Source organism: Schistocerca gregaria, chromosome 6 (assembly GCF_023897955.1).
Source record: "Schistocerca gregaria isolate iqSchGreg1 chromosome 6, iqSchGreg1.2, whole genome shotgun sequence".
NCBI lineage: Eukaryota > Metazoa > Arthropoda > Insecta > Orthoptera > Acrididae > Schistocerca > Schistocerca gregaria.
In genome coordinates, this window is record NC_064925.1 from 188,236,063 (window position 1) to 188,249,193 (window position 13,131).

General features: G+C 41.8%; 5 non-coding genes across 5 annotated transcripts; all 5 read right to left on the bottom strand.

Annotated features, from left to right (window-relative positions):
• Positions 1-1,640: 1,640 nt before the first annotated feature.
• On the bottom strand, positions 1,641-1,747 carry LOC126279661 (U6 spliceosomal RNA). The gene has a single exon (XR_007551128.1). It is a non-coding gene; the product is annotated as a U6 spliceosomal RNA (small nuclear RNA).
• Positions 1,748-4,222: 2,475 nt separating this feature from the next.
• LOC126279456 (U6 spliceosomal RNA) lies at positions 4,223-4,329 on the bottom strand. The gene has a single exon (XR_007550936.1). It is a non-coding gene; the product is annotated as a U6 spliceosomal RNA (small nuclear RNA).
• Positions 4,330-6,806: 2,477 nt separating this feature from the next.
• LOC126279678 (U6 spliceosomal RNA) lies at positions 6,807-6,913 on the bottom strand. Its single transcript, XR_007551143.1, has one exon. It is a non-coding gene; the product is annotated as a U6 spliceosomal RNA (small nuclear RNA).
• A 2,477-nt stretch (positions 6,914-9,390) lies between these two features.
• LOC126279679 (U6 spliceosomal RNA) lies at positions 9,391-9,497 on the bottom strand. The gene has a single exon (XR_007551144.1). It is a non-coding gene; the product is annotated as a U6 spliceosomal RNA (small nuclear RNA).
• A 2,476-nt stretch (positions 9,498-11,973) lies between these two features.
• Positions 11,974-12,080, bottom strand: LOC126279457 (U6 spliceosomal RNA). Its single transcript, XR_007550937.1, has one exon. It is a non-coding gene; the product is annotated as a U6 spliceosomal RNA (small nuclear RNA).
• Positions 12,081-13,131: the final 1,051 nt, after the last annotated feature.

Genomic DNA, 13,131 nt, shown 5'->3' on the forward strand with positions numbered 1-13,131 from the left:
ATATATTTGTGTTGATCCAGGTGTACACAGGGCAGGTCTACTTGACAACAGTGAAACACTGTGATTGAGGTATGTGAATGAGCCTAAAATATCGAGGGGACATGTGGTAAGAGAAACCAGGTTAGCATTTTGTTAGTAGCTGTAGTTATGTTCTTGTAAAATGTCAATCATCTGTAATCCAGGTTGGTGAATGTTGTTATTGCAGGAAGAATTGCTAGTGCAGAACAAAGAGTGATAGATTTAGTATTTGAAAGCAGTTAATAACTGAGTAGCTACTGGTGTCATGTGACACAAACTGGTTTGTGATGTAGTTGTCTATTCCTGAAATCTTGAAGCTTGCTAGTGTTTTGTGTCTTGACTGGTTCTGTATCTGCTTATGTGGTAGAGCTTCTGTGTATGTAACATGATGAATATTGCATGCAGAGTTTGTCCAATCTTTCTCCTAGACACAGGATGAGAGGTGCATCAGCTGCAATTGTGAACACCATCGACTTGTATCACATTGATGGGATTCAAAGTGCTGTCAAAATAGTAGAGTCTCACATCTAAATGCTATATGTTAATATTAGCATACTGGTCTGCTGTCTAAACACTTCAGTGTTGTGGTATTCATTGGCTGACACTTTTGGAATTTATTTAGGTAACTGTATGTAATGGCAGATTGCCAGACATGTGGATAATACTTTGTGGGTCACACCAGTGAAATTTGTACATGACATGCTGATGCACCACAGATCTGCAGTAATAGTTGGTTTTTAGGTGAAGGGCAGTGGCTTATTACACAGGCAGATATGCTTCAGTTAAGAACCTGATGAGGTGTCACCTGCAGTCTGTATTATGAGGCTGCAGCTGGATAGCAAGGCCACTAGGAAAGTTACTTGAAACATAATGTTAAATAAACTTCCTGTAAAGGGGTAGCTTGCACACTTAATCATGAAAGATACACCTTCCTTCACATGTTTGTTTATGCTGCTCAAACAATTATGGCATCAGCTGCAGCCATGAAGATGAATAAAGATAAATATTGTGGGTCTGTGTGCAGACAGTATGTGATAGTGGCTTACAGGCACCAGAAGCTTTGTAGGCGTTAGAGAAAAATAAATATTAGGTAATGCAAGCTAATTTTAGAGCGCTAGAGTGTATTTAAGCAGTAGTCTAAGTGAAAGTATGTGAGTGAGAAAGATTTGGAACATGCAGCTATCTTGTGTAAAGTTGGTGTAAGGTTTCCAAATGTTGTGTGTGGCAGTAGGTGTGTGTTATGAAATGACATGATTGAGACAGTAGCAAGAGATGCTGTGACAGCTGAGTGTGATACTGAGGAAGAGAAGAGGCTTTTGCCTGTGCTAGGCTTAGCCTGGCTGTGATTTGTGTTGAAGGGGTGCTAGTGACATGTACTTGTGGTTTTGGTGTGCTTGCTGACTTGTTATTAGAGTGACATTTTAGATGTGCATTGGTGATGTAAGGGATAGGTTTATTGCCAGTTTTGTCATGTTCTGTTGTGAATGAAAGAAAGTGGAGGAGAACTGCGTAAATGGAGAGCATAGTTTGTGACAAGTGGGTGCAGATATGAAGCGAAACTTGTGTAGTTGGCTGATGGTATTAGCAGCTGATGTGAGGCATGAGAGAGTGAGATTGCGAAAAAAAATGTGGAACGCTTCACGATTTTGCGTGTCATCCTTGCGCAGGGGCCATGCTAATCTTCTCTGTATCGTTCCAATTTTAGTATATATACCGCCGAAGCGAGTACATTCGAGGAGCCCTCTGAAATTGTATATATAGTTATGGCGTCGCGTCAAACATGGTTCGGCTTGGACGTAGGTTTACATAGCTCTGGCCAGGAACACAAGGCCTGCCGAGTGCTAATTTGTGAACTAATTACTGCGAGGTGTCGTTCTTAGTAAGTGGCAGCTCTGTCAACTGTAGATTTGGCAGTTTTGGGTGTAAAACTTAGATCGTAGAGTCGTTTGCTCTCGCACCATCCACCCAGAGCAGCAGCAGTTTCACACAGCTGCCGCTAGGCGGCAGCAAGACGTGTTGGCAGCTACTGTCGCCATGTTCTCACATCCCGAGTTTAGTGTCTTATAGGCATACGTATGAAACACACTTCTCTAATGTGTGGGATAAATGACTCTGACTGGAGCAGGTAGCAGGTCTTCAAGACTCTCAAAACAAGCGAATATTTTGGCCAAACTGTCTTCACTGCTAACACAAATTGCATTACTCTTGCAGTGGTACTTTCTTACGATACCTATCGATTTAATTACAGAGTGCTCATATGCAATGCAACTTTTAACTCACACATCAAGTACAACACAAGAAGACACAGCCTGTGACCATGTAAATTACTGAGGAACTCCACAGAGACCAAGCATGGTTCTATTCATCCAATGGCGCCAGAAGACAATAGTGACTGCAAGAAGAGACACAGTAGCCTCACGAACCATTAAAAACAGCATTCGTATTGCACACTTTGAAACACAGCAGTGTAGGTCATTACCAGGGCATGGATGGGTTAATGCGACTTGTGTGAGATAGTAGTAGGAATGATGGACATAGTTCCGTTTTCAGTACAATACCAGGTGATATATTTGTGTTGATCCAGGTGTACACAGGGCAGGTCTACTTGACAACAGTGAAACACTGTGATTGAGGTATGTGAATGAGCCTAAAATATCGAGGGGACATGTGGTAAGAGAAACCAGGTTAGCATTTTGTTAGTAGCTGTAGTTATGTTCTTGTAAAATGTCAATCATCTGTAATCCAGGTTGGTGAATGTTGTTATTGCAGGAAGAATTGCTAGTGCAGAACAAAGAGTGATAGATTTAGTATTTGAAAGCAGTTAATAACTGAGTAGCTACTGGTGTCATGTGACACAAACTGGTTTGTGATGTAGTTGTCTATTCCTGAAATCTTGAAGCTTGCTAGTGTTTTGTGTCTTGACTGGTTCTGTATCTGCTTATGTGGTAGAGCTTCTGTGTATGTAACATGATGAATATTGCATGCAGAGTTTGTCCAATCTTTCTCCTAGACACAGGATGAGAGGTGCATCAGCTGCAATTGTGAACACCATCGACTTGTATCACATTGATGGGATTCAAAGTGCTGTCAAAATAGTAGAGTCTCACATCTAAATGCTATATGTTAATATTAGCATACTGGTCTGCTGTCTAAACACTTCAGTGTTGTGGTATTCATTGGCTGACACTTTTGGAATTTATTTAGGTAACTGTATGTAATGGCAGATTGCCAGACATGTGGATAATACTTTGTGGGTCACACCAGTGAAATTTGTACATGACATGCTGATGCACCACAGATCTGCAGTAATAGTTGGTTTTTAGGTGAAGGGCAGTGGCTTATTACACAGGCAGATATGCTTCAGTTAAGAACCTGATGAGGTGTCACCTGCAGTCTGTATTATGAGGCTGCAGCTGGATAGCAAGGCCACTAGGAAAGTTACTTGAAACATAATGTTAAATAAACTTCCTGTAAAGGGGTAGCTTGCACACTTAATCATGAAAGATACACCTTCCTTCACATGTTTGTTTATGCTGCTCAAACAATTATGGCATCAGCTGCAGCCATGAAGATGAATAAAGATAAATATTGTGGGTCTGTGTGCAGACAGTATGTGATAGTGGCTTACAGGCACCAGAAGCTTTGTAGGCGTTAGAGAAAAATAAATATTAGGTAATGCAAGCTAATTTTAGAGCGCTAGAGTGTATTTAAGCAGTAGTCTAAGTGAAAGTATGTGAGTGAGAAAGATTTGGAACATGCAGCTATCTTGTGTAAAGTTGGTGTAAGGTTTCCAAATGTTGTGTGTGGCAGTAGGTGTGTGTTATGAAATGACATGATTGAGACAGTAGCAAGAGATGCTGTGACAGCTGAGTGTGATACTGAGGAAGAGAAGAGGCTTTTGCCTGTGCTAGGCTTAGCCTGGCTGTGATTTGTGTTGAAGGGGTGCTAGTGACATGTACTTGTGGTTTTGGTGTGCTTGCTGACTTGTTATTAGAGTGACATTTTAGATGTGCATTGGTGATGTAAGGGATAGGTTTATTGCCAGTTTTGTCATGTTCTGTTGTGAATGAAAGAAAGTGGAGGAGAACTGCGTAAATGGAGAGCATAGTTTGTGACAAGTGGGTGCAGATATGAAGCGAAACTTGTGTAGTTGGCTGATGGTATTAGCAGCTGATGTGAGGCATGAGAGAGTGAGATTGCGAAAAAAAATGTGGAACGCTTCACGATTTTGCGTGTCATCCTTGCGCAGGGGCCATGCTAATCTTCTCTGTATCGTTCCAATTTTAGTATATGTACCGCCGAAGCGAGTACATTCGAGGAGCCCTCTGAAATTGTATATATAGTTATGGCGTCGCGTCAAACATGGTTCGGCTTGGACGTAGGTTTACACAGCTCTGGCGAGGAACACAAGGCCTGCCGAGTGCTATTTTGTGAACTAATTACTGCGAGGTGTCGTTCTTAGTAAGTGGCAGCTCTGTCAACTGTAGATTTGGCAGTTTTGGGTGTAAAACTTAGATCGTAGAGTCGTTTGCTCTCGCACCATCCACCCAGAGCAGCAGCAGTTTCACACAGCTGCCGCTAGGCGGCAGCAAGATGTGTTGGCAGCTATTGTCGCCATGTTCTCACATCCCGAGTTTAGTGTCTTATAGGCATACGTATGAAACACACTTCTCTAATGTGTGGGATAAATGACTCTGACTGGAGCAGGTAGCAGGTCTTCAAGACTCTCAAAACAAGCGAATATTTTGGCCAAAGTGTCTTCACTGCTAACACAAATTGCATTACTCTTGCAGTGGTACTTTCTTACGATACCTATCGATTTAATTACAGAGTGCTCATATGCAATGCAACTTTTAACTCACACATCAAGTACAACACAAGAAGACACAGCCTGTGACCATGTAAATTACTGAGGAACTCCACAGAGACCAAGCATGGTTCTATTCATCCAATGGCGCCAGAAGACAATAGTGACTGCAAGAAGAGACACAGTAGCCTCACGAACCATTAAAAACAGCATTCGTATTGCACACTTTGAAACACAGCAGTGTAGGTCATTACCAGGGCATGGATGGGTTAATGCGACTTGTGTGAGATAGTAGTAGGAATGATGGACATAGTTCCGTTTTCAGTACAATACCAGGTGATATATTTGTGTTGATCCAGGTGTACACAGGGCAGGTCTACTTGACAACAGTGAAACACTGTGATTGAGGTGTGTGAATGAGCCTAAAATATCGAGGGGACATGTGGTAAGAGAAACCAGGTTAGCATTTTGTTAGTAGCTGTAGTTATGTTCTTGTAAAATGTCAATCATCTGTAATCCAGGTTGATGAATGTTGTTATTGCAGGAAGAATTGCTAGTGCAGAACAAAGAGTGATAGATTTAGTATTTGAAAGCAGTTAATAACTGAGTAGCTACTGGTGTCATGTGACACAAACTGGTTTGTGATGTAGTTGTCTATTCCTGAAATCTTGAAGCTTGCTAGTGTTTTGTGTCTTGACTGGTTCTGTATCTGCTTATGTGGTAGAGCTTCTGTGTATGTAACATGATGAATATTGCATGCAGAGTTTGTCCAATCTTTCTCCTAGACACAGGATGAGAGGTGCATCAGCTGCAATTGTGAACACCATCGACTTGTATCACATTGATGGGATTCAAAGTGCTGTCAAAATAGTAGAGTCTCACATCTAAATGCTATATGTTAATATTAGCATACTGGTCTGCTGTCTAAACACTTCAGTGTTGTGGTATTCATTGGCTGACACTTTTGGAATTTATTTAGGTAACTGTATGTAATGGCAGATTGCCAGACATGTGGGAAAATACTTTGTGGGTCACACCAGTGAAATTTGTACATGACATGCTGATGCACCACAGATCTCCAGTAATAGTTGGTTTTTAGGTGAAGGGCAGTGGCTTATTACACAGGCAGATATGCTTCAGTTAAGAACCTGATGAGGTGTCACCTGCAGTCTGTATTATGAGGCTGCAGGTGGATAGCAAGGCCACTAGGAAAGTTACTTGAAACATAATGTTAAATAAACTTCCTGTAAAGGGGTAGCTTGCACACTTAATCATGAAAGATACACCTTCCTTCACATGTTTGTTTATGCTGCTCAAACAATTATGGCATCAGCTGCAGCCATGAAGATGAATAAAGATAAATATTGTGGGTCTGTGTGCAGACAGTATGTGATAGTGGCTTACAGGCACCAGAAGCTTTGTAGGCGTTAGAGAAAAATAAATATTAGGTAATGCAAGCTAATTTTAGAGCGCTAGAGTGTATTTAAGCAGTAGTCTAAGTGAAAGTATGTGAGTGAGAAAGATTTGGAACATGCAGCTATCTTGTGTAAAGTTGGTGTAAGGTTTCCAAATGTTGTGTGTGGCAGTAGGTGTGTGTTATGAAATGACATGATTGAGACAGTAGCAAGAGATGCTGTGACAGCTGAGTGTGATACTGAGGAAGAGAAGAGGCTTTTGCCTGTGCTAGGCTTAGCCTGGCTGTGATTTGTGTTGAAGGGGTGCTAGTGACATGTACTTGTGGTTTTGGTGTGCTTGCTGACTTGTTATTAGAGTGACATTTTAGATGTGCATTGGTGATGTAAGGGATAGGTTTATTGCCAGTTTTGTCATGTTCTGTTGTGAATGAAAGAAAGTGGAGGAGAACTGCGTAAATGGAGAGCATAGTTTGTGACAAGTGGGTGCAGAAATGAAGCGAAACTTGTGTAGTTGGCTGATGGTATTAGCAGCTGATGTGAGGCATGAGAGAGTGAGATTGCGAAAAAAAAATGTGGAACGCTTCACGATTTTGCGTGTCATCCTTGCGCAGGGTCCATGCTAATCTTCTCTGTATCGTTCCAATTTTAGTATATGTACCGCCGAAGCGAGTACATTCGAGGAGCCCTCTGAAATTGTATATATAGTTATGGCGTCGCGTCAAACATGGTTCGGCTTGGACGTAGGTTTACACAGCTCTGGCGAGGAACACAAGGCCTGCCGAGTGCTAATTTGTGAACTAATTACTGCGAGGTGTCGTTCTTAGTAAGTGGCAGCTCTGTCAACTGTAGATTTGGCAGTTTTGGGTGTAAAACTTAGATCGTAGAGTCGTTTGCTCTCGCACCATCCACCCAGAGCAGCAGCAGTTTCACACAGCTGCCGCTAGGCGGCAGCAAGACGTGTTGGCAGCTATTGTCGCCATGTTCTCACATCCCGAGTTTAGTGTCTTATAGGCATACGTATGAAACACACTTCTCTAATGTGTGGGATAAATGACTCTGACTGGAGCAGGTAGCAGGTCTTCAAGACTCTCAAAACAAACGAATATTTTGGCCAAACTGTCTTCACTGCTAACACAAATTGCATTACTCTTGCAGTGGTACTTTCTTACGATACCTATCGCTTTAATTACAGAGTGCTCATATGCAATGCAACTTTTAACTCACACATCAAGTACAACACAAGAAGACACAGCCTGTGACCATGTAAATTACTGAGGAACTCCACAGAGACCAAGCATGGTTCTATTCATCCAATGGCGCCAGAAGACAATAGTGACTGCAAGAAGAGACACAGTAGCCTCACGAACCATTAAAAACAGCATTCGTATTGCACACTTTGAAACACAGCAGTGTAGGTCATTACCAGGGCATGGATGGGTTAATGCGACTTGTGTGAGATAGTAGTAGGAATGATGGACATAGTTCCGTTTTCAGTACAATACCAGGTGATATATTTGTGTTGATCCAGGTGTACACAGGGCAGGTCTACTTGACAACAGTGAAACACTGTGATTGAGGTGTGTGAATGAGCCTAAAATATCGAGGGGACATGTGGTAAGAGAAACCAGGTTAGCATTTTGTTAGTAGCTGTAGTTATGTTCTTGTAAAATGTCAATCATCTGTAATCCAGGTTGATGAATGTTGTTATTGCAGGAAGAATTGCTAGTGCAGAACAAAGAGTGATAGATTTAGTATTTGAAAGCAGTTAATAACTGAGTAGCTACTGGTGTCATGTGACACAAACTGGTTTGTGATGTAGTTGTCTATTCCTGAAATCTTGAAGCTTGCTAGTGTTTTGTGTCTTGACTGGTTCTGTATCTGCTTATGTGGTAGAGCTTCTGTGTATGTAACATGATGAATATTGCATGCAGAGTTTGTCCAATCTTTCTCCTAGACACAGGATGAGAGGTGCATCAGCTGCAATTGTGAACACCATCGACTTGTATCACATTGATGGGATTCAAAGTGCTGTCAAAATAGTAGAGTCTCACATCTAAATGCTATATGTTAATATTAGCATACTGGTCTGCTGTCTAAACACTTCAGTGTTGTGGTATTCATTGGCTGACACTTTTGGAATTTATTTAGGTAACTGTATGTAATGGCAGATTGCCAGACATGTGGGAAAATACTTTGTGGGTCACACCAGTGAAATTTGTACATGACATGCTGATGCACCACAGATCTGCAGTAATAGTTGGTTTTTAGGTGAAGGGCAGTGGCTTATTACACAGGCAGATATGCTTCAGTTAAGAACCTGATGAGGTGTCACCTGCAGTCTGTATTATGAGGCTGCAGGTGGATAGCAAGGCCACTAGGAAAGTTACTTGAAACATAATGTTAAATAAACTTCCTGTAAAGGGGTAGCTTGCACACTTAATCATGAAAGATACACCTTCCTTCACATGTTTGTTTATGCTGCTCAAACAATTATGGCATCAGCTGCAGCCATGAAGATGAATAAAGATAAATATTGTGGGTCTGTGTGCAGACAGTATGTGATAGTGGCTTACAGGCACCAGAAGCTTTGTAGGCGTTAGAGAAAAATAAATATTAGGTAATGCAAGCTAATTTTAGAGCGCTAGAGTGTATTTAAGCAGTAGTCTAAGTGAAAGTATGTGAGTGAGAAAGATTTGGAACATGCAGCTATCTTGTGTAAAGTTGGTGTAAGGTTTCCAAATGTTGTGTGTGGCAGTAGGTGTGTGTTATGAAATGACATGATTGAGACAGTAGCAAGAGATGCTGTGACAGCTGAGTGTGATACTGAGGAAGAGAAGAGGCTTTTGCCTGTGCTAGGCTTAGCCTGGCTGTGATTTGTGTTGAAGGGGTGCTAGTGACATGTACTTGTGGTTTTGGTGTGCTTGCTGACTTGTTATTAGAGTGACATTTTAGATGTGCATTGGTGATGTAAGGGATAGGTTTATTGCCAGTTTTGTCATGTTCTGTTGTGAATGAAAGAAAGTGGAGGAGAACTGCGTAAATGGAGAGCATAGTTTGTGACAAGTGGGTGCAGAAATGAAGCGAAACTTGTGTAGTTGGCTGATGGTATTAGCAGCTGATGTGAGGCATGAGAGAGTGAGATTGCGAAAAAAAAATGTGGAACGCTTCACGATTTTGCGTGTCATCCTTGCGCAGGGTCCATGCTAATCTTCTCTGTATCGTTCCAATTTTAGTATATGTACCGCCGAAGCGAGTACATTCGAGGAGCCCTCTGAAATTGTATATATAGTTATGGCGTCGCGTCAAACATGGTTCGGCTTGGACGTAGGTTTACACAGCTCTGGCGAGGAACACAAGGCCTGCCGAGTGCTAATTTGTGAACTAATTACTGCGAGGTGTCGTTCTTAGTAAGTGGCAGCTCTGTCAACTGTAGATTTGGCAGTTTTGGGTGTAAAACTTAGATCGTAGAGTCGTTTGCTCTCGCACCATCCACCCAGAGCAGCAGCAGTTTCACACAGCTGCCGCTAGGCGGCAGCAAGACGTGTTGGCAGCTATTGTCGCCATGTTCTCACATCCCGAGTTTAGTGTCTTATAGGCATACGTATGAAACACACTTCTCTAATGTGTGGGATAAATGACTCTGACTGGAGCAGGTAGCAGGTCTTCAAGACTCTCAAAACAAACGAATATTTTGGCCAAACTGTCTTCACTGCTAACACAAATTGCATTACTCTTGCAGTGGTACTTTCTTACGATACCTATCGATTTAATTACAGAGTGCTCATATGCAATGCAACTTTTAACTCACACATCAAGTACAACACAAGAAGACACAGCCTGTGACCATGTAAATTACTGAGGAACTCCACAGAGACCAAGCATGGTTCTATTCATCCAATGGCGCCAGAAGACAATAGTGACTGCAAGAAGAGACACAGTAGCCTCACGAACCATTAAAAACAGCATTCGTATTGCACACTTTGAAACACAGCAGTGTAGGTCATTACCAGGGCATGGATGGGTTAATGCGACTTGTGTGAGATAGTAGTAGGAATGATGGACATAGTTCCGTTTTCAGTACAATACCAGGTGATATATTTGTGTTGATCCAGGTGTACACAGGGCAGGTCTACTTGACAACAGTGAAACACTGTGATTGAGGTGTGTGAATGAGCCTAAAATATCGAGGGGACATGTGGTAAGAGAAACCAGGTTAGCATTGTGTTAGTAGCTGTAGTTATGTTCTTGTAAAATGTCAATCATCTGTAATCCAGGTTGGTGAATGTTGTTATTGCAGGAAGAATTGCTAGTGCAGAACAAAGAGTGATAGATTTAGTATTTGAAAGCAGTTAATAACTGAGTAGCTACTGGTGTCATGTGACACAAACTGGTTTGTGATGTAGTTGTCTATTCCTGAAATCTTGAAGCTTGCTAGTGTTTTGTGTCTTGACTGGTTCTGTATCTGCTTATGTGGTAGAGCTTCTGTGTATGTAACATGATGAATATTGCATGCAGAGTTTGTCCAATCTTTCTCCTAGACACAGGATGAGAGGTGCATCAGCTGCAATTGTGAACACCATCGACTTGTATCACATTGATGGGATTCAAAGTGCTGTCAAAATAGTAGAGTCTCACATCTAAATGCTATATGTTAATATTAGCATACTGGTCTGCTGTCTAAACACTTCAGTGTTGTGGTATTCATTGGCTGACACTTTTGGAATTTATTTAGGTAACTGTATGTAATGGCAGATTGCCAGACATGTGGGAAAATACTTTGTGGGTCACACCAGTGAAATTTGTACATGACATGCTGATGCACCACAGATCTGCAGTAATAGTTGGTTTTTAGGTGAAGGGCAGTGGCTTATTACACAGGCAGATATGCTTCAGTTAAGAACCTGATGAGGTGTCACCTGCAGTCTGTATTATGAGGCTGCAGGTGGATAGCAAGGCCACTAGGAAAGTTACTTGAAACATAATGTTAAATAAACTTCCTGTAAAGGGGTAGCTTGCACACTTAATCATGAAAGATACACCTTCCTTCACATGTTTGTTTATGCTGCTCAAACAATTATGGCATCAGCTGCAGCCATGAAGATGAATAAAGATAAATATTGTGGGTCTGTGTGCAGACAGTATGTGATAGTGGCTTACAGGCACCAGAAGCTTTGTAGGCGTTAGAGAAAAATAAATATTAGGTAATGCAAGCTAATTTTAGAGCGCTAGAGTGTATTTAAGCAGTAGTCTAAGTGAAAGTATGTGAGTGAGAAAGATTTGGAACATGCAGCTATCTTGTGTAAAGTTGGTGTAAGGTTTCCAAATGTTGTGTGTGGCAGTAGGTGTGTGTTATGAAATGACATGATTGAGACAGTAGCAAGAGATGCTGTGACAGCTGAGTGTGATACTGAGGAAGAGAAGAGGCTTTTGCCTGTGCTAGGCTTAGCCTGGCTGTGATTTGTGTTGAAGGGGTGCTAGTGACATGTACTTGTGGTTTTGGTGTGCTTGCTGACTTGTTATTAGAGTGACATTTTAGATGTGCATTGGTGATGTAAGGGATAGGTTTATTGCCAGTTTTGTCATGTTCTGTTGTGAATGAAAGAAAGTGGAGGAGAACTGCGTAAATGGAGAGCATAGTTTGTGACAAGTGGGTGCAGATATGAAGCGAAACTTGTGTAGTTGGCTGATGGTATTAGCAGCTGATGTGAGGCATGAGAGAGTGAGATTGCGAAAAAAAATGTGGAACGCTTCACGATTTTGCGTGTCATCCTTGCGCAGGGGCCATGCTAATCTTCTCTGTATCGTTCCAATTTTAGTATATGTACCGCCGAAGCGAGTACATTCGAGGAGCCCTCTGAAATTGTATATATAGTTATGGCGTCGCGTCAAACATGGTTCGGCTTGGACGTAGGTTTACACAGCTCTGGCGAGGAACACAAGGCCTGCCGAGTGCTAATTTGTGAACTAATTACTGCGAGGTGTCGTTCTTAGTAAGTGGCAACTCTGTCAACTGTAGATTTGGCAGTTTTGGGTGTAAAACTTAGATCGTAGAGTCGTTTGCTCTCGCACCATCCACCCAGAGCAGCAGCAGTTTCACACAGCTGCCGCTAGGCGGCAGCAAGACGTGTTGGCAGCTATTGTCGCCATGTTCTCACATCCCGAGTTTTGTGTCTTATAGGCATACGTATGAAACACACTTCTCTAATGTGTGGGATAAATGACTCTGACTGGAGCAGGTAGCAGGTCTTCAAGACTCTCAAAACAAACGAATATTTTGGCCAAACTGTCTTCACTGCTAACACAAATTGCATTACTCTTGCAGTGGTACTTTCTTACGATACCTATCGCTTTAATTACAGAGTGCTCATATGCAATGCAACTTTTAACTCACACATCAAGTACAACACAAGAAGACACAGCCTGTGACCATGTAAATTACTGAGGAACTCCACAGAGACCAAGCATGGTTCTATTCATCCAATGGCGCCAGAAGACAATAGTGACTGCAAGAAGAGACACAGTAGCCTCACGAACCATTAAAAACAGCATTCGTATTGCACACTTTGAAACACAGCAGTGTAGGTCATTACCAGGGCATGGATGGGTTAATGCGACTTGTGTGAGATAGTAGTAGGAATGATGGACATAGTTCCGTTTTCAGTACAATACCAGGTGATATATTTGTGTTGATCCAGGTGTACACAGGGCAGGTCTACTTGACAACAGTGAAACACTGTGATTGAGGTGTGTGAATGAGCCTAAAATATCGAGGGGACATGTGGTAAGAGAAACCAGGTTAGCATTTTGTTAGTAGCTGTAGTTATGTTCTTGTAAAATGTCAATCATCTGTAATCCAGGTTGGTGAATGTTGTTATTGCAGGAAGAATTGCT